This window comes from Balearica regulorum, chromosome 2 (genome assembly GCF_011004875.1).
Source record: "Balearica regulorum gibbericeps isolate bBalReg1 chromosome 2, bBalReg1.pri, whole genome shotgun sequence".
Classification (NCBI taxonomy): domain Eukaryota; kingdom Metazoa; phylum Chordata; class Aves; order Gruiformes; family Gruidae; genus Balearica; species Balearica regulorum.
Window position 1 is genome coordinate 39,620,142 of NC_046185.1, and position 22,366 is coordinate 39,642,507.

The following is a 22,366-nucleotide window of genomic DNA, read 5'->3' on the forward strand; positions in this document are numbered from 1 at the left end:
CAAAGTGGAATGTCTTGCCTCAGGGAAGAGCATCATCTTGGTCTTTATTTGTCTATAAAATGGGAACAATACTGACCTCACACAAGTGAGAAGACATACATTAGATTCAATTTATAAAACAGTGAGTTAGTAGAGATCAGCAGGTACTTCCGTTGTGTCTTCAGGTCAGACTTGTCCACAGCCTCTCTTCAGTTTTTCACTGACCATGCAAGCCTCAAGATTTTCACTTTCTACTAAGGAGAATTCCAAATTTCTGATAGACTGAAGGCCTTCAGCACTATTTTTCTCTTCTTCTACCTCTTAGCTGTTGGAATGTAATACCCAGCCATTGCTTCTTTTGGTATCACTGGTGTAATTCCATTCATACATTGGTTGCTCAATGGCTCATTTACACTAACATCCTTTTGTATTCAGTATTTATGATGTGTTTGCCTGGTCTCCAGAAGGAATTAAGATTAGATGGCCAAGGTCCCCTAACCGTGATCGAAGTACAGAAACAAACAGGCACAGAAATTAGCCAGGCACATCTTTCCTAACAATGATACAGAAATTCATCACATTTTATGTTTTTTTTTCTGTTGGAGAATTGGCAGTTAAATGAGAAATAATGATCAGAAATTTCACATGAAGAACTGCAGTTCCAGCTACCCATTTTCCCTAAGATGGTCCAAATGATTAACAATCTAATTAAACTCAGAATAACTGTACTCCACCTGTATTTAGCTTTGAAGATAACTGCTTCTATTTCAGACTTGAAAAAGTGCTTGTGGACCTGAAAGTTTCTCTGTTTTTTCCAACTATATGACTTGCTCTAATAAAAGATTTTACTTCTCCCACAGATCTTGCCTTGCATTTATTATTTTATATGAGCACAATTGACATACGGTTGTCTCTTCGAACCCATTTCCTTCCCAGAGCAAAAAATAAATATAAACTCTCACCAGGTCACAACAGAGACCCAGTCAGAAAATTAATTATACTACCCACATGTCTAAAAAAGCTATCCTATTTTTAAGCTTGAATTCTTGCACCATTTTTTTTAATTCAATGGAAAAAAAAATCAATGTTTTTGGAAGCATAAGGTGTTATAAGTTGGACAGAAAACTCTATCACATACTGCCTTCCCAGTCTAGTTATCAGATATTTTGTCTAATTAATTTAACTGATTCTCCTCCTACAAAAGTACTACAAGATATTCATTCATCTTCCTCATGGAAGACAGCTTTCAGCTCCTGAACTGTCATCCTAATTTCATTCCTAACAAGTAAATTGAGTTATTTTCTTCATCCAAGGATAGATATCTCCTCTAATGTTCTCTGTTTCTGCTCTTCAGCAGTATGAGCCCACAGTGCCAGAGAAGAGCTATAGACCTGTTGCAGGTACTTAGATGATGCATGGTAACTGGCCAAGGCTCTTATTTCCTACAGAATATTAAAAATGGTTGCATATCTCCATTCCTCAGTTAAAATGCATGTGTGGGTTAGAGTAGATTACATTAGAGATACTACCATTTGTTAAAAAAAAAAAAAAAAAATGAAGACTACAGACTACTGTCTTTTTTTTTTTCCAGCTAGCTAGAGTCATTTATAGCTCAGCTACATCTCGATACCTGTGGTATAAAAATCATTAGGCGCAGAAAATAGCCCCTGTGAACAGAGGGGCTGTGCTTATTGTCCTTGTGAAGGATTTGGGAGGAAAAGGCATTTTGTGATTCTAAGCTCTAGGAATTATTTTTTAACTTAGATGATAGGAAAGATTCAAATGAAGGCAGAATGGAAAGGCACATACTTCCATTACAGCTCATCCTTAAAAAAACCCCAACAAAATGAAACAAAAACAAACCCAACAGCAACTTATAAGAAGGGCATGGACTGCGTCAGCATTTCTCTTCCAAAGTTACCTGAAATTTGCATTTCATTTCTTGTAACACTTTCTCCCTCCCATCAGTTGTTGCTCTTCTCTTCAACTACTCTTTTCCTAAGAGAAACTAATCTGAGAAATTACATTCGATTCAAGTTTTCGATATGTAAATATCTTTCAGCAGTGAGGTAAAGCAGCTGAAGACCAGTGCCTTAGACACCATAAGTGCTAATGAAAGAGCGTGTCACTTATGTTCAAACAGTAATGGAGAATTTTGGCTTCACTCCAAGCATGTGAAGACTTTTGTGTTTTTCATGGAATATTAGTCAAAAAACCCCTATAAATTACCCTCAAAATATGTAATTTTCCCACTCTTCTCCCCACTCCTCCAAGAATAAAGAGCTTGTGAAAAGATATACAAAAAGCTGGTTTGCAAACTAAATGCACACAGGAAAATTCTTTTTGGCTGCAAAATATTCCCTCACCAGAGTCTCAGGGGACTTGCATAAATACGAAAAGTGGAACTGCAAACAGCTGTTGTGTCACAGGCTATCACATGGTTTCCTATGATTATCTCCTAAACAGACAAACAAAAGAGGAAAAAAAGACACTGTTATCAAATTCAGAAGGGAGAAGAAGGGGGGGACTCTGCCTGACATTTTGACTTAATGGAAAACCATCACAGTCAGCTTCACCCAGAAAAGCTCCAGCTCACAGAACAGCCAAGGTAAGCAGATATATCGCATGCCAAGGCACTAGCCTGAGATTTTCTTTTTTCATGTCACAGCTTAGGATACTTCAAGATGAACTAAACATTTTAGCAAGTTTATGAATCACAGATAGCTGCACTGACTTTAGAATCATAGAATCACAGAATCACAGAATGGTTTGGGTTGGAAGGGACCTCAAAGATCATCTAGTTCCAACCACCCCTGCCATGGGCAGGGATACCCGCCACTAGACCAGGTAGCCCAAACATTACTTTTTCATAGATCAGAAAGAAACAAGGAACACAGACAGAAGACTCTGGTTACACAGAGTTTCCTTGGGCAGGAGGGTGAAGATTTGCCATAAAACTCCTGCTGTTTTTACAAGGCCAACAAGATCCAGGAGAATACACCTTAAACACTACCACCATAAATCATTTCTATAAACATGGTGGTAGGGGAAAGCAAGAACATAAACACTAATGTCAAAATAATTTTAAAAATTGTGAATGTATGTAAACATGACATGAAGCAATGTGCTGGATTATCATGAAGGCACGCCCAAGAGCTCCCCAGATCAAAAACTGACCGCAGTGTCCAAAAGAGCTCTGCCTAAATTTCAGCTCAGTGACAAATTACTGCTTGACTGGACAGTTATTAATGTAAAATTTCCATCTACAAGCACTGGACTGGATTTACTATTAAAAAACAAATAATCGATCACTGGCATTTCTTCATGTTACCTATTTTGCCATGAGATGGAAAAGAAAAACATGACAGATATGGAAGTGTTCTAGTATGAATAGCCTGAACGCAAGCTCGTTACCTGTCAAGAGAGGAGAAAAGAAGTAAACACTAATTTAAGTTAGTCTAAACTGCCTAAATAAAGAAGTAAATAGATATGATTCCAACAAACTGTACATTTCTTAGATCTGTCATTTGAAATCACTACATTATATGCCTCTCCAATTCCAGAAAAGTAGAAGTGTAGGATTACAAATTACAAATTCAACTCATGTAATGAAACAGATACATTGTGTCTTTTCCACAAAGAAGGATTGTGATGGAATTCAAAGCTGTTAAATGAGCTTAATTCTTGTCTCATGCTCCAAGGATGCACCCATAGTCTGAGCTCAGAGCAGGTTTCTCAAAGGATTTGAATGCTAACTTTCATGACCTGTGTAGTTTCTAGCCTATTCCAGCCCCTCTTAGAGTGCAGTCAGATCATGTTCAAGGTATTTACATTGATCTGGGGGAGGTCTAAGCTCCCGATATGTATCAACTGGTGTTTTATGCAGTTATATGCCCAGTGTTATCACTCCAGATATTGCATAAATGAGCATTAAGAGGCACAGTGAGGGGCTGACACTGCTGGAATATTCCACTGTGGACAGCTCTGCAGCTTTTCCTAAACATACAACTTGCATGTAAATAATATGGGAATTAAACTAGTTTGGTCTGAGAAGTCAGGCTGGACCCAGTCAGCTTAGCAGTACAGATGTTAAAAGGCACAGAGCTGATTGTGTACTCCAGGGAGAAAGGAAATTATTCATCTCTCAAACTGCTGCCATGGCTTTAAAATCCAGAACTATGCTGGGCATCTCTAAAATAATTTAGATTACTCCGAGGGTGTAATGTAATTTATAGCAAGTAGATTCTCAGGAGGTGAGTAATTTTGCAGAGAGCTTCTGCAGGAGGGAACTGCCTCTAGAGTTCAAAGGGAGCAGGCAGCTGATGGCGCACAGTCCTCTTTTGGTACCCAACAAGGGACCCAGGGAAGAAACAAACAGCTGAAGGGGGGAGAGACTGTGAAGCTGGAAACCAGACAGACTAGAAACTTTCTCTGTTGTGACAGATCTGCTGTAGGACATTTCTAATTCCTGTCCCTAGCTAGTCATTGCTGCCCCCGTTACCACCAGAGGTTTCCAGCTCTTTGCTGTGCTGGTACTGTCTTTGTGTAACTGCAGCCTAACCTAGCACTGTGGTGGGCTGGGGGGAGTGGGAGGGTAAAGGAGTTGGGGCTTGTTTTTAACAATCAATATCATGCTTGTTTTTAAAACAGCCTATGGGGCAAGATTACGAAACTCAGTACTGAGGAGCACACAGGCAGATTCAGGCTCCAGGGTATTACACATGCTCTATGACCTGAGCCTAAAGCCATCCATAACGCAGTGGCTATGAGGATTATTTCAGTCTCCAAGCAAGAATGGGGGTAGCTTTTATAAAAACTCTCTTAGCAAACAAGAGCCCTTCCCCACTCCTTAGCTTTTACTTTGTCTCACATATAAATATAGTAAATCATAATCCAAAGCTCTGATAATGTAAATGCCCGAAAGGCATTTAAAATGTACAGTCATTTCTCGTGCCATGGAGGCAGCGTAAGAGGGCTGTGTTCCCTATGGAGCCCTCCAGCTCCTATGTGCTGATTCCCATGGGCCATACAGGGGAGTTTCATGGCTTCATTCCCCTACTCCAGACAGGCACAATCAATAACCTCATCTTCACATAATACCTGCTCCACTCTGGCTCTCTGAGCACAAAGCCTTCCAAGAAAGAGAAGTGTTCCCTCTGCAGTTGAAGGGTCCTTGGGCAGGAAGGCTGCAACGGGCTCTTTTTACAGCATATTTGCTGTAAAACAACAGCTTGGGGTTGTTGTTGGGTGAGAATGAATATGTCATGTGCCATCTCCACGTGTCCCATGGAAATCAGTTTACTGTCTGACTATACTTGACATGTTTAACCATGGACTGGGGTAACGGACACAAACTGGAACACAGGAAGTTCCATCTGAACATGAGGAAAAACTTCTTTACTTTGAGGGTGACCGAGCACTGGAACAGGCTGCCCAGAAAGGTTGTGGAATCTCCTTCTCTGGAGATATTCAAAACCTGCCTGGACATGATCCTGTGCAACCTGCTCTAGGTGATCCTGGTGTAGCAGGGGGATTGGACTAGGTGGTCTCCAGAGGTCCCTTCCAACCCCTACAATCTGTGAATCTGTGAACCATGGCAAGGCATTATGTTCCAGAAACAGTGGGGTCTCCATTTAATCCAGGACTTCTTTTTGCCTTTTTTAGCTGAATTTTCAGAAAACATACCACTTATCTGAAAAGGTATGTGTGTGGGGGTCCCCCCTATTGAAAAATGGCCTTGAGGTATTCTTCTTTGCTCTCCTTTGAAGTCTGCACAAGTTACCCACAGTTTGTGCTACCTTCAGGTGTGAAGAGAGAATATTAATTATCTTCAGTAGGGGAACTTCAAACATAGAGGCACGAATAGCTGGCCAAGCAGAGCCAGATGAGCAGAAATTCACATACTTTGCCTAAGGGTATTGTGTCAAGGGTGACAATCCATCCTTAACACACCACCGGAGTCAGGGCAGCTCTTTGACTCTCAGCAGTGCTTGTTTTACAGCAGCATCACAGATGAGATCCCCATGGCTTGGAGAACAGAAAGCGAAATGTCTCTCCTTGAAGGCCTCCCAGCCTACCTGAAACAGCAGAGGCTGTGGGCAGGCTGCCGATGTTCAGGCAAGTGGAGGCAGCATGGTGTGGTAAGGGATGGTCTCAGTGGCATTGCTCATTGTGGGCAGTAGCTGGGTTTTAATGCCTCATAGCTCAGAGCAGGTTATGTGAAAAAGGAAGGTTTCCAGAAGTCAGAATTCCCCCCAAGTTATGAGACAACATGGCAAAAACCAAAAGGATGCACGAACATGAGCTACATAGATGATAGAAGCACCATGGAGAGGTCAGAGGTGGATTTTACATCTCAGTATCATAAAACCACGCAAAAAGTCTAAAAAGGATCTCAAGACCAAAGCCATAGGTGCCACCCAGACATCCCTTCACTGGTGTTTTAGGGCTCACTCTTCCTGAACTGTGCTGGCAGTGAATGAGAGAGTGTGAAAGTGAAAGAACAAGCTAATACTTAGTATGAAAAATAGATCATCCATGAAGGGTGGAGAGGGGCGGGAACAGCAAATTGGTGTGACAGGAAAATTACCTTTGCAGCAGGACTCTAAAAGGACATGGGAGAGCCAAGCTGGCAGCTGCCAGTACTGAAGAGAAAAGATTTTGCAGTAGTTACTACATAAGGGTCTGGACGAGAGTACGATATATGTCCATTTGTTATGGACAAGAAAGGATGTAGCGTGAAGATATTCTGCAGAAGAAATCTATGCAGCTATAAGGTTGGACTAGATGAATCTGTAGAGAGGCCCAGCTCAAAACCAGGCCTACGAAATGGGAAGAACTTTGATATTTTCCACAGTGACAAGAGAAGGAAGGAGGGTACCTGTGCAAAGCTAAGCAGGAGCAATAACTTTGGGAAGACACTAACAAGAAAGGGATAACCAAGGCATGGAGAACAGACATAGACCTGTGAGTCACAGCCATAGAGCCAGTTGCTGTAATAATGCTTGTAGGAGGTAGATAGAGTGAAATAAAGGCAATCTGAAACAGAAAATTAAGGAGACACTACAAAAAAAAAAAAAAAAAAAAAAAAAAAAAGGAAAGAGAGAGAGAGAAAGACAAAATGACATGAAAAGGCATGCACATTATTTTATAGGGAGATCACAGTTTGCAAAGAATGCCCACAAAACTGAGAACCACTGATTAAAAATTTTATGGGATCAGTCAAATTGTTAAGTTCTGACTATTTTCATGTGTGAAAAATTCCTATTTTCTCCATGAGATGTTAGCTCTTATTACATTAATGAAAGCCTGCTGACCAAAATCTTTTTCACCTGATGAAACAGAATTTCCCAGAGAACAAAATACCATTTTCAGACTGGATCTCTTAATAATGTCTTCAGGATATTTCCCATGCTGATATAGATGTTTCTACAGCAACAACAACAAAATGCAACATCTGACTTCTGGTCATTCCTGTGTTACAAGTAATAAGAGCAAGCAGTATGCATTTAAATCCACACTATTGCAAATGTTTAGAGCTTTTGGACACACACCCAAAAAAATACCCAACAAAAAAACTGAGAAACAAATGGCATTAACTGAATGCCCTATCCCTTCATATACAAACAACATTAGTTTGCGAATTCCCTCACCATCCAGTAAAAATATCACAAGGTCAAACATCACATGAAACCAGCCTATGGGTTGTACATTGAAATTGCACTGCAGCCTAACCTTAGGCAGAGAAGTAATGACTAGCATGAAATAGCAAGTCGTAATGAAAAATGCATTGCTATTGCAGAGGAAAATCTCCAAGTATCTGAAGATAAAAATGTTTTAGATGTAAGCAGTAAATAAACTGGCTTTATCCAGTGTTCAAAGTGCCTGCCTAATGAAATTAAAGGATTGCTCGCTAACCTCTCGGACTCCATTCAAAAATTAAGAGTTCAGCAGGATTAAATCAATCAGTCACACGCATACACTTCCTTAGCCCTGTTCCATTTAGTTCCTTACGACAAGGTCATACGTAAGATGTCTAGATTGCTTGGACTCAGTCAACAATAATTACTTTACTCTTGGCTACCATCCTTTCAAATTTATCCCTAATCTGGCATGTTCTCTTCATCAAGTCCTTTAAGGCCGTCTGTTGAAATGAATCAAAGTATTTTCCAAGGATGGATATAATGCAGAAGCAACAGTTGGGGTGTTAAGGTGCTAAATATCTGTAAAAAAGAGAAAGGCCAGCCCAGGAATGTGTGCATTAACTGATGTGATGTCAGGTCCGATTCAGCCTGGAAAAGAAGATTTGCAGATGACAGGGGAGTGTGGTGGCAGGAAATCAGCAAGGCACACAGCCGGGGCTACGGCTCCTTCATGGCAGCGTTCACATACTACAAGGAATGGGGAACAAAGTGTTGCTGTTTTTTTCTTTCAGTGCCCACTTTACAATATGGATAAGCCTCAGTCAAAACAATCTGTCAATTATTCTTTAATTATTCTTTTCTATCTCTCATTGCTCAGTCGTCTGCCTGGAAAAGGAAGCAACTCTGGGTTCACATGTTGTATGCTTTTTTTGAAAATATTTTGTATTTTATGACATTTATAGGTATTTTATGACTCATCATGTTGAATATACAAACTGATTTTTCAGCTACGACTCTCCTTCCCACAGTTTTTTGAATAAGCTGATTTACCTATCTTTCAGATGCACTTAGCAAAAACATTATGCTTTCCTGACAGATCCTCAGCAAGACAGGAAATTCAGAATGGAACCGGTGTAAGCCAGTCATACATTTTCATACTTGAAATTTATGCTCAACTAAGCAACTAACAGTGTTAAATTTCTTCCAAATAGTTGGACATATTTAGCTGCTTCTTTTGTTTGAAAATAACTCACTGAAAGACTCAAAGCTTTGCAGATTTACTTGTCAATAAACATTAATCTGCAAATGGTTCATGGAAGCATCCTGCAGCCAATGGGCGGCTCACAATCTGTTTATTGCTCCTATTGCCTGGTATCTGTTATCACTATAACTGCTTTCCTATAGAATGACTCCTAAAGAGCTTCAAAAGGCCACCAAACATTTTAATTTAAATACCCATGCAAAGCCACATACCGTGTTTGCTTCCCGCTAACACTCTTCTGAACACAGATCCACTCAGCAAATATTAATGGAGACAGGAGAGTTGTTTTTGAAGCATTTGCCTAAGGCCAAAATTTTCAGAAGTGACTAATTATCTTAGGTACCACAATTTCAGTCCTTCCCAGACAGACATCTGCAAGGGATCTGTGTACAGAGTGAAGGAAATACACAATAACTCTGGATCAGGCACTTTGAGAAGGTCTCCAGGTGGACAGCCAAAAATTAAGGTGTTTGACATCCTTAGGTATTTTTTAAAATTCTAGTTCACTATGGGTTTTTTTTTTCCCTAACAGAATTTGAGTGCTTTTCCCTCAGACCTGTTTTCTTGGCTTATAAGATTTTTATAACATAAGATTTTGGAGTATCATCTTTCAGTTGTAATTAAATTCAGATAACTTGTGTCTGGTTTTGGGTTTCTTTTCCTTGGGGATGGAAAATTTACAGTAGAAGAAAAAGAAGAGGAGAAAGGGGCGAACTGTTAAATTGCCATAGATATAACATTTACATTTTTCAAGGTCATGTGTCAAATACAAATGAAATAATGAACCTTTGTTACTCTGTGGTATCCCATGCCAGGCAACTTATGCATCAGCATCAATACAATGGCTTTGATGAACTGCACTCCTGTGCCCTGCTGCTCTAACCTGGAAGTTAAAAAGGCAGCAATTAAGTTTTCTAAAAAGGAGCAAGAAAACCAGAAAAAATGGGGCTATGAGCTGCCAGCATTCTTAATTACAGAATTGTTATTTAATACAAAAGCAAAAGAACTAAACAAAATGTGCAGAAGAAAGGTAAATGGCACGGAACAGGGATGTTAATGTAAAGGTTGAATAGGCTGCAGCTATGAGATTCACATCTGACCCATAAGACGCTTCAAGAAAACAACAAGGTGGGAGTGTGGGGGGAAAAGATAGAGGTGAAGGAACTGTTATTTACACTCCTATGATGGAGTGCACAGAAAAAGCATGCATCAAAGCTGTTCTTTCGGAAGACATAGGACTGCATGAAAAACCTCTCCCCAACTTGGATGATTTATTTTATTCTAAACTATGTCACTGCAGTGAAATCACGCAGTGCCTTCCAGAAAGGCAACTTATACTTAAATATATACTGCAAAGGAGGCTGTATATTATAATCCAATTTAGGATATGTTATATTGTATCATTAGAGAATAATTTTCGCTTGGTACAGCACAAAATGTCTTAATGGGTTTAAAACACATGCCTCTTTTCCTTTTCTCTTCTCCTCTCTCAGCACAGAATAAAATGAAGCTATGGGTAATACTTCTGTTCCACATGCTTTCCTGGGAAGTGTATGTTGCTGAAAACGTAATGGGTGACTCCAGAGTTGTATACGTTACAGTCATATTTTGAAACCAGTCATTTCAGGAAATGATTAAAATTTTCAGCCATTTCACGAAATGGCTGTTTCATTCAGTCATTCTGTGAAATAAGAGAAAGTTTCATGCCTTTAATGAAGTTAGTGAAACTAGTCGGAAGGCACCATGTAAAATGTCTGATACTTTGTTACTTGATTTAACTTAAAAAGACAACATGTAAGATTATTTTTGCAATTTATTAACTTCTAAAGCCATACAGACTTCTGAAATCATCCACTCATATACACCACCTGCCAGAACCGAACTTATCTTCGTAACTGAGCTGACTGCGACATGAGTATCATGTCTGTTCAGCTTTTCAGTGTTTTCATCCATCTGAAGCCTGCGCTTTACCGAGAGCTCTGCCTGCAAAGCCCGTGCTGCCCAGGGTCCTTCTTGCTGCCCGGGGAGGCTGTGCCGGTGAGGGCAGCGCATGGGGCTGGATTTTGCAGGGGGTGGTTGTGATGGTGCCCTAGAAGTGAAGGGCCAGTCAGCTCAAGGGTATCAGTGGGTGGAGAACTTGGTAAGTCTGGATGAATCCTTTCTGACAGAGCCTGAGATATAGGAACAGGTCTAACCTTTAGTTTAGCAGTAGTTCCAGTTTGGCTGCCTAGCACTGTGTTGGATGAGGGGGACAGTGTTTCTTCTGGATATGTTGATGCAGCATAGTCATTAGAAAGAGCGCTGAGCACTGAAAGCAGATTGTGCTGACTGCAGAGGTGGTTGATGATCCCTGATGGAAGAGAAGTTGAGCTAAACCCACTTTTGGGATTGGTACAGAACCAAGCTGCATACAGTGTGCAGTTTATTCCAGATTGAGGGGTGGTGCTTTTGAGAACTGGAAAAAGTGAATCCCCACAGTCTAGTCCCATGAATTATTGTCTGCCATCCATGCTAAGAGCTTTTGCTTAATATCTTCTTTGGGAGAGCCTTGGCCTTGTGGATATCTTTCTTTTCCATGCACCACACTAAGCAGAGGCCACAGAAGCCTCAGTTCTTAGATGACTTCAGCAGTAAATTCAGTTCCTTTGTTAGTCCGCAACACAACAGGGGTATCAAGTAGGAGCAAAATATCAAAAAGCTGAAAGGCCACTTATGGTGCTCCCTCTGAGGTAAGGGCTCATAGAACACAAAATTTGGTGAGGTAGTCTTGGTACATAATTATACCCTTGAAATTGCCTTGAGACCAAGCCTGGATATCAATGACGTCAACTTGCCCTCATGATGAGTATTCTTTGCTTATGGTCGGTTTTACAACAATGCCATTAGTCAAGGGTCTCTTTCTCTTCTTCTGGCATCCAACACAGAAAGATTTGAAGAGCTCAACAATCTCTCTTGTGATGTTTGCATATTTAGGCAATAAATGCTTTGTAACTTGATCATAACCACCACGACCTGTAGCAACATGTGCTTTCCTGGTAATATCATACCTGTTTCCCATGCTCACATAGTATGTGGGAGATGCTCCTTTAGTCAGGCATTTCTTGATTAGTTTCTTATTGTCACCACACAACACAATTTCATACCTATGAGCACTGGAGGAAATAATAGAAAAGAATTAACTGGCAGTTCCATAACCAAAGAAAAGACAAATGATGATGAGAACAGAAAACAAACAAACAAACAAAAAAACCCAACCCAAAACCCCAAAACAACCCACAAACAAACAAACAAACAAAAAGTGTTCTTTAAAACTCACTCTGCAAGCAGGTAGTATCAATTCTTGACTTTGATTTGGGATATTGGCTTGCCTTTTTGATCTCAGCAATAGTTGCACAATATTCTTCCCCTGCTAACATGCACTTTGGGCACTTCTCATACTTTTTGTAAAGTTCTTTTCTGAAGCTACTTTTGAAATCCAGAACCATCTCCAGCAGTCACTGTAGAACAAGCAAAGGATCCTTATCCAGTAACCCCCCTTTTCACAATATGCCCGTTACTGAGTGAAACAAATAGTCTAGCAGAATATCCAGCACGTCAGTCATTTCGTAGAACGTGTGAAACTTTTAGTCATTTTATGAAATGAGTGAGTGAAGGAGTCATTTTGCAAAATGACTGAAAATTTCAGTCATTTCAGGAAATGACTGGTTTCATGATACAACTAACGTATCATGCGCTGAAGAAAAGACTTAGGCTGAAAGTGCAAAGCAGATCATGTTCTTCAAACCCCCTCTTGTGGCTGTGGGGAAAAACGCCATAAAATACCGCATTTTACGGTAATCTTTTGTTTAAAGACTGCGGTGATTGTTCAGGAAGGAAGGAGATGTGGGAGCCCTTGTTTTGCAGTAGAGCACATCCTGATGCTTCGTATTCTCCCTTGAAAATCTCTGCCAAAGGAGTTAAATTTTTTTCTTAAGTTTTTAAGAAGTAGTACATGGGGTTTGAGCTGGATGTCTCTGCAGACGTCCAGGACAAAGCAGTTGCCCAAAAGGTTCTGTAGGGATGGACCCACTGGCTATTTCACTTTGTTTTCTGAAAACCAGTTTAAAGCTTCGTAGGCTTCAGGTAGAGTTGAAACAAAATGAACAGGTCCAGAGAATACTTTTAGCAGATAGTGAGCAATGAAGAAGCTTTCACAAATGCTGATGAATCTATTCAAATCCAAGCAGCTTTGGACAAAAGCTGCCTATAAGGCAAAACTCTCTCTTCTCCTAAATAGAAAACAAATAATTGATCCTCTGATAAAGTTTGAATGTGACTGAAAGAATGAGTTGACATTGTAACATATGTCCCATTGTAAGGGGAGACCAGGATAAGGAGTGAGGTGATTGTGGTTTGCTGTGAAAATCGTTGCTTAATTCCAAAGTGCTTTAAAAAATAGTAATGCAAATTGTGGCAGAAATTGTGGTCAATGCCACATATCTCTGGTGCTGCCTTCCTGTGCAAGGAAATCAGCACCTTGACTTTGGGAAAATAGATGTTGAGGACCTGTTTGCAGAAAGAGTATGACACCTCAAGTCCCTGTCAAAAGGATAATGCCAGAATGAGAGTTAAATCCGTCAGATTGGATCATTACTTGGTTTGGAGACTACTCAGAACAAGATGCTCTGCAGGACTTCAGCACAAAAACCTTTGGACACCATTCAGGTCTGTGATACCTCATTTTGCTGGCATTCCCCTCTTCCTAAACTCCACATACTTCCTCTTTCTTCTACTATTGTTTCGGAGAAATCTTTTAAATAAATTTTTAATCTAATTTCAGTGAACTATTTTCTTTCAGCATAGCTATGGCTACCAGTTTCTGATCTTTTTATATATATATTTTATTTTTTTTTTAATTTACAGTTATATTGAGAGTCAGTGGGCATATAGCACCTAAAACAGTAGCCTGAGGGAACCTGGTAGAAGTCCATTTTATTGTACATTGTATTCTGGCACTCTGAAAGACTACACAGATCAGCTACAAAAGTACTTCATACCAAAACTTACAGGAACTGTGTCTGATCTAATGCCAAAGAAAATGATTGAACTGCATAATTTAATAAAGGCTTACATTAGTCTAAAACACCCTAAGAAGGGAATAATTTAAAAATATTATCTGGAAAAACATTACTTTATAAACAGAAAAGAAAGAAAACAATTAGTTGTACTTTCCTTGATTTTTTTTTTTCACCTGCAAAAGTTGCCCAAAATGCTGACCATTATTATTTTCAATATATTTCATTTAATGCATAAGGGAAATAGCTCGCTAAGTTTGTGCTACAGAGGTCTGTAAAAACTAAAATACATTTTCAGGTGAAAAATCAGAGATACTTTTCAGGGAAACATTGAAATATTTCATTTTGGAAATGCAACAGTAAAATCAGCTAGATGATAACATTATTTTTCTCCAACCAAAACTGTCATGCCCAACAAAAATCACAGCATGAATATTGGCCATATATTCTTTGACAATAGCTACTTCAGCAGTGTGATTCTTCCCATATCTCTATATATTTAGGGAGCTCAAGGTTTGGTTCCTGACTCTGTCATAGTTTTTGTGAGTGCTTTAGCTCAAGGCGAGGACTTGTAACAGTGACTCTGAATCTGCTTGAGTGTGTCTAAGCTTGAAACCAGTGAAATTCCACTGTGGTCCATTTCAGTACATCCTGATGTGCCTCAGCTCCCTAAAAATATCTTCCTGGAAGGGAAAATTTATTAGTTCTTGTGAAGAATCCTCATGCTGTGACAACAGGGAACAGACACGAGGACAACAAGGGCAAATCAGGAGTGGCCCAAGGCTCCTCAGCAGGGCAGGTCGAATTGAATTTTTCATTCTTCAACTTACATCATCCTCATAGGTAGGACTGACGCAACTTCTCCATGCAGCATCCTTCCTAAATGACCTAGGGCGGATGTTGGCCCAGGGAAAGACCGGGCAGCCTTCCTGGGGGACAGTGGCAAGCAGAGGGGTGGCCTGCCACCTCCCCAGATACTTGGGGGACAGGAGACCCCACCCTGGCCTTAACCCCACAGCCCCCTGCAGTCCTTGCTTTCCTCTATGGCTGTGGAATGGTTTGGCCTCACGGTGGGTTGTGTGGGTCCTTGAAATTTTGACATACTCCTTGCCTTGAGTGATGGCATATGTTTTAGTTCTTTACAATGACCGGGCACAAACTTTCATGGAACCTGCTGTAAGCCTGAATAAAACGTCACACAGCATTAAGCTTTTCCATCCAAACAGTTTTAATTAATCCAGCCAGTTCATACTATACATTTATCAACACTAAAACCAGCATTATTTGCTGAAGTGAATGTAGACATGCAGAGGAGTTAGGTATTGGTAATTACTCTTAAAACGTACTATACATATACAGCTACTCTATTGATTTCCAATATTTAATATTCCACAGTGACCAGCACAGAGCTAGCTACACTAATGAAAATACAAGTATATTACTCTCAGTCCCTTAGCCAACATTTGAGACATTTATTTTTATTTACCTAATACTGAGGAAAAGCTCTATACCTAATAAATTTGTCTGAGTGAGAAGTTACTTTCAAAGACCACAATACTTTGCAGTATATGATGCAAAAAGTAATAATCTCTTTTTAAACATTACTTGTTTACTTTATTGAAGCATTACTTTTGAAATATTTTTATTTTTTAAAAGTATTTTGCAACTGTGTTATATATTTAGGGGTTTTGGACTATCACCTGCTTGCAGACTGGTCAGTCTCATTGTGCGGTTGTGCCATGCTGAGACAATGTTGTCGTGATCACCTTTCCACAACAGAAGTGTGGTAGGTTGGCATTTCTTCCCTTTTTCTTTTGCTCACTCCATGAATATGTTTCTGCTAAGTTTAATTCATTTTCTTTCTCAAAGGTGTATAACCGGTGAACCTCTAAACCACTTGACCTTTCAGCTGCATGTGTTTCTGGAAAGAGTTTACTAAGGAAAGGAGTATTGTGCATTGCTTCTAGCTACACATTCCTCAGATCTCCCCTGTGCTCTTGTTTTCAAGGTTTATTATTATGGGATTGGACTTCAGGAAGGCAGATTTTTAAAGAGCACTTAATTTGGGTTGGTCTTACAGACACTGACTTTTCCTGGGAATTCTGCCGTTGACTTCCACGCAAGCAGCTTCTGGTGAAAGCTGAGTACATTTGAAACTCCTCCTTCAACTCCGATACTGGGTACCTATGCCCAGAAGGAGCCAAGCTGTGGGTACAAGACCTCTAATAACTGTTTGATCAAAGACTCCAGCACTGGTAGTAATTAGGTAATTGACAACAAAAACTGCAATATGGAATAGACTGTAGGAAGTAGGAAAATGCTGCTTTGGTATGTTTAAATACAAATGGGAATGTGAAAAACTATTCTAAGGCAAATTGTCAATTCACTAGAAAATACAGTACCTGGTTTTCTTAACCTTTCCATAGCAACTGAGAACAGCAAGCTGAGAGTTTTTTCATCAGAACAGATTTAGCGAGTTAAGATTTCCCAACTCTAGATCTTCTAAAAAGCATATCAAACTGGCATTATTTGTCTATCACATCCACTTACCAGGTAAGAAGATCTTGGCATTTTTTCTATAGCAGCTTACAAAAGCCTTCAGTGTAGTCATCATACCTATTCCTTCTCTTTTAAGTTTCGCTTCTGTCACTTCCACAGCTTTAAGTTGTGACACTTTAAGACCCACACTTCCTCAGAAAATAATGCTTCAAGGTGCAAAGCGCTCCTTGAAGAGCAGTTCTGTTCCAAGCTCTGATGTTATTCCCAGTTGTACCACCCTTCTGTCCTTCCTGCTGCACCTTCAGTGGTAGACGATACAGAGAGTCTTTGCAAAACATTAGGAAACTAATCATCATGAACTGGATTTATCTGTCCATCTGAAAAATACTGAAGAGATATTTGCTTGGCAAGAAATAACCTTTCTCAACAGAGAACAGTTAAAGATGTCTTAAGGGGATCTATTTTAAAACCTTAGTACGTTTAAAATTCCCATTCAAATTAATGAGAATGACTTTGTTCTTACCATTGACAACTCAGGAATCCAATGTTTTTGAGTGTGAAAACAATTGAGTCTCAAGTAACAAGTGACCTCTGCTGCAAAATGAAGACTGGAGAATTTACAATATTCTCAGTCGTCTTTCCTGGCAAAGATCAGGGGCTACCAGATGGGGATCAATTAAAGCAATGTGAAAAAGCTGATAGTTTGGCTTCCTGGCTAAATTTAAAATGGAAAAATTAGTTGTTTTGGATGATACCAAAATGGTCAACTATTTCTTGGAAAATAGAAAACTATTGAAAAAGGTGAAAAACTTCCCCCCCCCCCCCTTTTTTTTTTAATTTCTCTCTCTCTTTTTTGGTCAATCAAATTCAACAAGCTTATCTCAAACTTACAAATAGTTTCAGCTGACCTGCACTTACATTTGCAGTGAACAAATCACTCAAGCAAAAGACATTCATCACCTCTGGGAACAATGCACACCTTTTTTTTTTTTCCATGCGGCTTTCCTGAACACTAGTAAGCCATTAACCATATTTGCTGCTTCCTGCATTCAATTACCAAACACGGTGTGCTTGCCAGACCAGATTTTCCACATGAAAGTATTCAACATACGTATATTTTTTGCAATTCTTATCCTGTTCCAAGAATTACTTTTGCTTTTATCTAAACAAGGAGTGGGTTCCATGATCAAGCAGGAGAAACACTGTTTCTAAAACAGTGTTTCTACTAAATGCAGAAAGCTTGAAGGACCCAAGATCTTCATTTATCTTAGACGGGAAGAGGCATTGTCTAGTCTGGATATCCAAATTATAGCACTCAGACTGATTCTCAAGAGTGCTGAAGTGCAGTTTCTTTCTCTATTTTTAATTTTAAAACAATACCCATATTGTATAATTGTTCTCTTTTTTTTTTTTTTCAGAGCTATCGTTTCAACAGCAGATGTACTCCAGCAATGACAGATACTTTAAAAAACAATAGGAAAGGTACTTTAATTAATTAATGCACTGTTAGAAGCAGTTTTGGATGCAGAATCTATGGGGGAAGATTATGAATATTTTGTCTGAATGGTTCTTCTGTTTCCCAACAATTCTGTAAATATTTTAATAGTGTAGCAAAAATGATGCATCCCTGATGAAAAGTTAAGAGACAGGCAAAGGAAAAAAAAAAGTGATTTCAACCTTTGTACTATTTCCCCCCAAAAATAGGAGATGTAGCCTGGGGCCAGGCAACTTCAACCTTGTTAACTGAGCCATGAGCGTCCTCCTAGGAATGACTAGAATTCATTGCATGCTCACCAGAGCCCCGTAATGGATTCAGCATTAGGCTTCAAATGCAAGAGTTGAACTCGCATGGGCCCCCAAAAGGCCTGGGTTGCAAAACAGACAGGAACAAAAGCTCTGTGCAGACTCCTTCCCCTACCTTTAGAAACCATTTTCTGCTGGGTTGGTGATTTTGGGTTTTTTCTTTCTTTTTGCAAGAAAATCACCCTTTTTCAGGACACATTAGCTTCCTAATTCTATTTAAAAGTAGGAAATTTTTTAGGGGGAAGGGAAAACATATGACAAGGTTGAAAATGTAGCTAGGAAATAGTGGTAACACATGACTGCTCTTGTATTTTGGTTTTGGGTTGTTGTTTTTGCGGGTTTGTTGTGGGTTTTTGTTGTTTTTTATAACACTTTCCATTCCCATTTCAGTTTTTCCCAAAAAAGGTTTCCATTTTGCACTCCGTGCTTTGCTGAAATCCAGGGAGTAGGACTTCTGTGTATCTTTTTTAGGATATCTAAGCTTTCTGGAAGGCAACAGAATATTCCCTATTAACCTACAGCGTCTCAATGGCAAAAAGCCTTATTGTAGCTCTCCTGTTTTCATTTTCAATCTGTTGTTGCTGGAAGGGATAATCTACTTAGTCTCTGCTGGGTAGGATGGGATCTTGGGAGTTCCCATATTACTTCTTGTCCTGCGGGTTCCCGGTGTTCTCCTCCCTGACATTTTGCCAGGTCCCACTGAGAGGGTCACAGAACTCTCCCCTAAATCCCATTTTTCACCTGGTATGACACAGCACTAAATCATCTCATTTACACAAATCTGTTCTCCGGGACCATTCGAGGACTGCCCTCCTCTCAGTCTGGCGCTATCTGCAGAGTTTGCTTTTCCTTCCTTTCTTAAAGGATTGTAAGAAACTACAGAAAATTGGTGAGTTTTCTGTGGGAAGCAAGCTACTAAACATGAACGCTGTATATATGGGACTCCTAAATCCCTCCTCTTTTCTTTACCTGCCCCTTCCCCCATATTTAAACGCATGTGAGAGGCTGTCGGTCAGCTCTGTTTCAAGGTTATTTGGAAGGTCTTCACTTTCCCTAGTGTTAGCAACCAGCCATGAATCACAGCCTTCAGTAAAGTAAAGGGCTGCCTGTTGGCTAAAGCATTATTGAATACTCCTTTCAGACTCATCCAAAACACCACCACAAAGTCTAATACTAAATCCCAGTGATAAGCAATAGTTGAAATTAAACAACGTGGATGTCAAAATCTGTTGGATCTGTACAAAGGCAAAACCACTGCACTTTGAGAGACACTGGTACAGTAATACCAGGGGAAATCAGTGTGTAAGCTGTCTGACCTCATTTTTTTTCCCACACCCCCCCCCCCCCCCAGTCCTCCCTTGCTCTCTCTCTCCTCCATCCCCAAAGGAAGTTAAAGATGTTTTTATAATGTGGATGATAGAGACGGCTGATCTGCATAATGAAGCTGAAAACAGCCTGCTTGTGTTGAAGCTCCTCCTCTGCATGTTACATGCCAGCAGAGATTTGCTATGAAACAGAAGGAGAGCTGCAATGCAGTATTTTCCTCTGGAACTTTGCAGCTGTATTACAGTTCCAAGCGCACCACGAAAAGATTTTTGTTTACAGTATTTAAAATCAATTTGAACGGTAGCGGTTAAAAGTAGGGAGATGAATCACTGCACGTCCACTAACACTTTAGTGCTCACCCACCCTAAGGCTATTATGCTTAACTGAATTACTTCATGTTCTCTTACAATTAATTTCCTATTGTTTATGGTACTGCCTGCCTCTAATAATTAGTCGTCCTTAATACTCAGCTATTTAGAAATAAGATGACTGGGTGAAAAAGCAGAGTCATAAAGGAGCTCAAAATATTGAAGAACAAAATCACTAAGCAGGGATGATAAGGGCAGTAACCTCAGAAGGGGGAGAAGCTTCAAGGAAAACTTCATATTGAAATCATCTCTTATTTTCTTCAAGAACAGTAGTGTTATTTCCTAATAAAGTTCACAATTCTTCTGCTTCCCAAACTGTACAATGTCATTAGAAGGTCAGTCGGGATGGCAGTATCTTTCCTCCAGAAGTCAAACACAACATTTGGTAACTCCCATCGCAGGCAGTGAAGTAACTGCCTTTTCTCCTTCAGGTCCATATTGCTTTAACATTATCTCAGCTTAGCAAGGCAGGGTGTTATGAGGTCATTTCCAATATGCTATCCTGCATCCCAAGCCCCAAAGCACTGTTCCAATTTACTCATGAATCTGAACTCCAAACACTCTGGAAAAAGTAAATGCCTTGGTCCAGCTTCCTCCTCCTAGCCCCTCCACAGAGGTATTAGTTTAATGCACCACCATTTCCATTACAGGTTCAAAACTTACTGCAGTTGCAAGTGAGAATAACAACAGTGCTCTTAGATTAGTTCCCCATGGAAATGGTCACCAAAGCAGTCAGCATAATTATCAGACTCCAGTGAAGAAAAATCCTGGATGAAAAATATATCAGTGACAATGATAAAATTCAGCTATGAAAAACTCTGACAGAGCTCTGGGGGAAAACTATCCCAGCACTCTCTCGCTTTTGACATGATATGAAGATAATTCGTATAGAAGAATTATATTTGCACAAGGTTAGTAATAAGAAATCTCAAATTGGATTTCTGCTCTGTTTTAAAAAAAAAACAACTTCCTACATGCTGGATTTAACCACTGATTTCAATAAAGCCAGGATTTAACTCTCATTGACTGCGATGCAGCCATTTCTCCCTAAGCCTGAAAAATACTTAACTTCCCACACGTGTGCACGCAAACAGAACAAAAGCCCAGAAACTACATATCCACTTGTCTCCTATAACATCGTACGTCAATTGCACCTTACAAAACGACGGCTGCAAGCATGTTTGCACCAAGCTTTCTCCGTATGTTTGAAGCTATAGCACGCAGCATTAAAGCAATTGCAAATGGCTATGACTATTACAAATGATAGAAGCATCTCTCCCCTTCATCTTTCTCCTGCCATTTCACTAGAGAAGGCAGTTTTATGATGGGTCCTTATTTGAATGATCATCCTCCGATTTTCTGCATCTTCTGATGCGATTGACTGAAGACCGATCAGTTGTTGATACATACGCACTGTGAATGTTAAACTATGTCACACCAGAAATGGGGATAGATTTTTCTATTAGCTGTGTACATACAGCCCAAAAGAGCAGTCCTTTTTCCCTTGAAGTACTTGCGCATTGCTGTATTGCAAATATTAACCAGCAGTGAGTTATTATTGCCCAGTCAAGTCCTCTCACTCCTGAACAAGACAAACTGTACTGCTTTGCCTGAACTGACCTCTGATGGAACAAAATTAATCACTCCGTTTCCACAAAGACTATACAGATATCCAGAACGTGGGATCTTCCTCGATATTTTATCCTTTTACTGAGTAGAGTGCTGAACTGCGTAATCCCTAAATTGCTGACTGCTGAGCAGGTTTAGCAGCGGAAGGATCACTCTTTACGTTCCTACACACTTCCCTAAGCATCTGCTCTGACCCACTGCAAGAGACAGAATATTAGGCTAGAAAGACCCATAGCTCCACCTCCATCTTGTGATTTTAATCACAGTTTAAATTCACAGTACAGTTTTCCTACCAGAATTTGCAGCTAATTTATGCTGGTCCATGCTGGGAAGAGAAGGTATTGCAAGTCCCCCCGTCCTCCAACAGACCCTTCCACCTCTGGCCCTGCACTCTCGCCAGCAGCATCGGGGCAGGTCTGCTGGTGGGGGCACACGTGAACCCCGCTCCCAGCAGCAGTCCTGCCCTGGTAAGCACAGGTCACTCCTTTGCAAAGTGCAACCCCCTGTTTTCTGCAGCACCAGCATGGACCCTAGAGCTTCTCGCTGTGCCACAGAGATGATGTTCTTCTTTCCCTGCAGTAACAGAGCTCACATGAGCCCTAGAAACTTCCTTCAGACCCACAAAACACATCACAGTTGGGGTCAGGGGAGACAACAAGTTTCAGACGTACGGAAAAATACTCTGGACTTGGGGGTAGCCACTTGGACCTAGCTGAATTAATATAGCCACTGATCAAATGCTGAGCGACATTGATTCTCACGAGATGCTCGTTAATTGAAACTATTCAACAAATGTTTTCTGCA

General features: G+C 40.1%; 1 long non-coding RNA gene across 5 annotated transcripts; it reads right to left on the reverse strand.

Annotated features, from left to right (window-relative positions):
- Positions 1 to 10,257: 10,257 nt before the first annotated feature.
- Positions 10,258 to 21,912, reverse strand: LOC142600359 (uncharacterized). Of its 5 annotated transcripts, none has more exons than XR_012833807.1 (4): positions 20,597 to 21,912; positions 16,488 to 16,735; positions 12,200 to 12,380; positions 10,258 to 12,035 (listed from the first exon to the last, which is right to left on the reverse strand). It is a non-coding gene; the product is annotated as an uncharacterized LOC142600359 (long non-coding RNA). The 5 variants fall into 5 exon arrangements; XR_012833806.1 differs by having other exon boundaries at positions 16,488 to 16,761; XR_012833804.1 differs by having other exon boundaries at positions 16,488 to 16,823.
- Between the last annotated feature and the right edge of the window lie 454 nt (positions 21,913 to 22,366).